Here is a 3762-nt window from a genome sequence, read left to right as displayed (position 1 = left end):
TCATTGATTCCGAAAGAGGGGTATGAAAAATAAGTAAGGCTCAAAGGGGATGACAAGGGATAAAAGTGTTTGGATAGCAGGATAAAACGCCTTCGTCATTTCAATCCTTAAGATATGCCAAATACAAACAGATATATTCAGAAATAAATAAATCATACATAATATCTATTGACTGCATCGGAATTGATGGTCATTTCTATACATTTTCCTTCTACATTTGTCAAATACAATGCCCCGTTAGACAACACTCTGGTTACTACAAATGGTCCCTGCCAGTTTGGGGCAAATTTTCCTTTTGCTTCAGCCCAATGAGGCAAAATCCGCCTCAGTACTAACTGTCCGACTTCGAATTTCCTTGGACGCACTTTCTTCTTGTATGCTCTTGCCATTCTTCGTTGGTACAGTTGACCATGACACACTGATGCCAATCTTTTCTCATCAGTCAAACCCAACTGCTCAAGGCGGCTTTTCACCCATTCATCATCATCGATCTCAGCCTCCGCAACGATTCGCATAGACGGGATTTCCACCTCTGCAGGTATTACTGCCTCGGTGCCATACACCAATGGATAAGGAGTCGCCCCTACAGAGGTATGAACGGTGGTGCGGTATCCTAACAATGCAAAAGGTAATTTCTCATGCCACTGTCTAGACCCTTCAACCATCTTCCGGAGTATTTTCTTTATATTCTTATTGGCTGCTTCAACCGCACCATTTGCCTTGGGACGGTATGGAGTAGAATGCCAATGAGTAATCTTAAACTGATCACATGTCTCTTTCATCAAATGGCTATTAAGATTAGCTCCATTATCCGTGATGATTACCTTCGGAATCCCAAACCGACAGATGATATTTGAGTGCACGAAGTCGAATACAACTTTCTTAGTCACAGACTTGAACGTTTTAGCTTCCACCCATTTGGTAAAATAGTCTATAGCTACCAGAATAAACCTGTGCCCATTTGACGCTGCTGGATCAATTGGCCCAATAACATCCATGCCCCATGCAACAAAAGGCCATGGTGCGGACATCATATGTAGTTCTGATGGTGGAGAGTGAATCAAATCTCCATGCACTTGGCACTGATGACATTTACGCACAAAACTGATACAATCCCGCTCCATAGTGAGCCAATAATAACCTGCTCGGAGAATCTTTTTTGCTAGAACGTACCCACTCATATGCGGTCCACAAACTCCGGAATGTACCTCAGTCATGATAGATGTAGCCTGTCTCGCGTCCATGCATCTTAACAATCCGAGATCCGGAGTTCTTTTGTACAACACTCCTCCACTAAAGAAAAACCCGCTTGCCAATCGCCGAATCATTCTTTTTTGATCACCGGTGGCTTGTTCTGGATACACTCCCATCCTGATGTACTCTTTGATATCATGGAATCAAGGCTCGTCGTCGATTTCCTCTTCTATCATATTACAATAACCATGCTGATCAAGGACCTGAATCTGCAATGGATCAACATAAGCCTTGTCTGGATGATGCAACATAGATGCCAAAGTAGCCAAAGCGTCGGCAACCTCATTATGAATCCTTGGAATGTGCCGGAATTCTATAGCCTGAAACCGTTGACAAAGCTCATGCAGACACTGCCGATATGGTATAAGCTTCAAATCCCGTGTTTCCCATTCTCCTTGAATTTGGTGTACCAGTAGGTACGAGTCACCCATGACCAAGACTTCCCGTACACCCATATCTATAGCTAACCTCAATCCCAATATACACGCCTCATATTCTGCCACGTTGTTCATACAGTAGAAACGAAGTCGAGCTGTAACGGGGTAATGCTGACCTGTTTCAGAAATAAGTACCGCTCCTATTCCCACGCCTTTCATATTTGCAGCCCCATCAAAGAAAAGTTTCCATCACGGCTTCTCGGCTTGTTCCAATTCATCAATGTGCATCAACTCTTCATCAGGGAAATAAGTTTTCAAAGGTTCATAATCTTTATCGACGGGGTTCTCAGCCAAATGATCGGCTAGTGCCTGTGCTTTCGTCGCAGTCTGTGTCACATAGATAATGTTGAACTCTGTAAGAAGGATCTGCCACTTTACAAGCCTCCCTGTAGGCATGGGCTTCTGAAAAATATACTTCAACGGGTCCAAGCGAGATATGAGGTAAGTAGTGTAGGATGACAAATAATGTTTCAACTTCTGTGCCACCCAAGTTAGGGCGCAACATGTCCTCTCCAGATGAGTATACTTAACCTCATAAGATGTGAACTTCTTGCTGAGATAGTAGATAGCCTGCTCCTTTCTGCCTGTAACATCGTGCTGCCCTAGTACACAGCCGAATGAATTATCCAAAATCGTTAGATATAGAATCAAAGGCCTCCCTAGTTCTGGCGGGACCAACACGGGTGGGTTCGACAAATACCCCTTTATCTTATCAAAAGCCTCCTGACATTCATCAGTCCATTTGACCGTAGCGTCTTTCTTCAACAATTTGAAAATCGGCTCATAAGTTATCGTGAGCTGAGCCATGAACCTGCTGATATAGTTCAATCTTCCTAACAAACTCATCACCTCGGTTTTGTTTCTTGGAGGTGGCAATTCCTGAATAGCTTTGATCTTCGACGGGTCTAATTCAATACCCCGCCAGCTGACTATAAACCCCAACAACTTCCCAGATGGCACCCCGAAAGCACACTTCGCATGATTGAGCTTAAGATTGTACCTGCGAAGCCTTTGAAAGAACTTTCTCAAATCTCTAACATGGTCGGATTGCTGTCTAGATTTCACGATCACATCATCCATGTACACCTCGATTTCTTTGTGTATCATATCATGGAATATGGTTATCATGGCCCTCATATAAGTTGCCCCATCATTTTTCAAACCAAACGGTATGACCCAATAACAATACGTTCCCCACGGCGTGATGAATGCCGTCTTTTCTACATATTCCTCGTCCATTAGAATCATTTTGAGGTTTGTTATCCAAGCTGTTGATTTCCACTCATTGAACAGCTGGGAACTAGGGTTTCTTTAACTGTACAAAATGACCTTACCCCCATCCCCAATCGACCCCCTGACTCATCTTCTCACTTAGAGACCCTCCATGAACCCTAAACCCGCCGCCCTGAAATTCCCAAGCCATCCGTCGGCGGCGGACCACCCAACCAACCCCAAATTGTTCCTCTACAATCCCCAAACCCCATGGACCATGAATCTAACACTAATATCCCCAAAATCCCCACTCTTACCTCTAAATCCCAAATCTGATACCCAAATTCGAAACCCTAATTTTGCTCCCTTTTTCAAAGTTCAAGTAGCCTTCTAGGCCGTTAATGGGTAGAAATTTATGCCACTCAACTGTTCTCCTTGAGGATGAGCGATTAACATGGATTTCGACTTGTTTTGAAGCCTACCAGCCCCATGCAAGACCAAGATCGGCAAATTTGTCAGCAATGCTCAACTGTTTCCGGTAAAACAGTATTTGCTTTCTCTTTTTGATTGTATGTCCGTGTTTTTCTTTTCCTATATCTCGTCAGTACCTTCTTAACTTTGTTTTACTTGACTCCTGATTCTGTTTTCATTTTTTGTCGCTCATTTGTCAATTATTTTTGCTATGTTTTGTTCAAGTCAGTCGATCGATTTCTTTTTTTTTGTTTTCTTTGTTTAAATTAGATTTCTGTTGGTTTATTAAATGGTACCAGCATTCCCATCTCTACTGTGCTTCTTTTTCCTCTTCTATTTCATTCTTTAGCCAGTCGTAGGTTGAATTAATCAGTGGGGTTTGGGTTCA

Source organism: Nicotiana sylvestris, chromosome 7 (assembly GCF_000393655.2).
Source record: "Nicotiana sylvestris chromosome 7, ASM39365v2, whole genome shotgun sequence".
Classification (NCBI taxonomy): domain Eukaryota; kingdom Viridiplantae; phylum Streptophyta; class Magnoliopsida; order Solanales; family Solanaceae; genus Nicotiana; species Nicotiana sylvestris.
Note: the sequence above shows the minus strand (reverse complement) of the source record.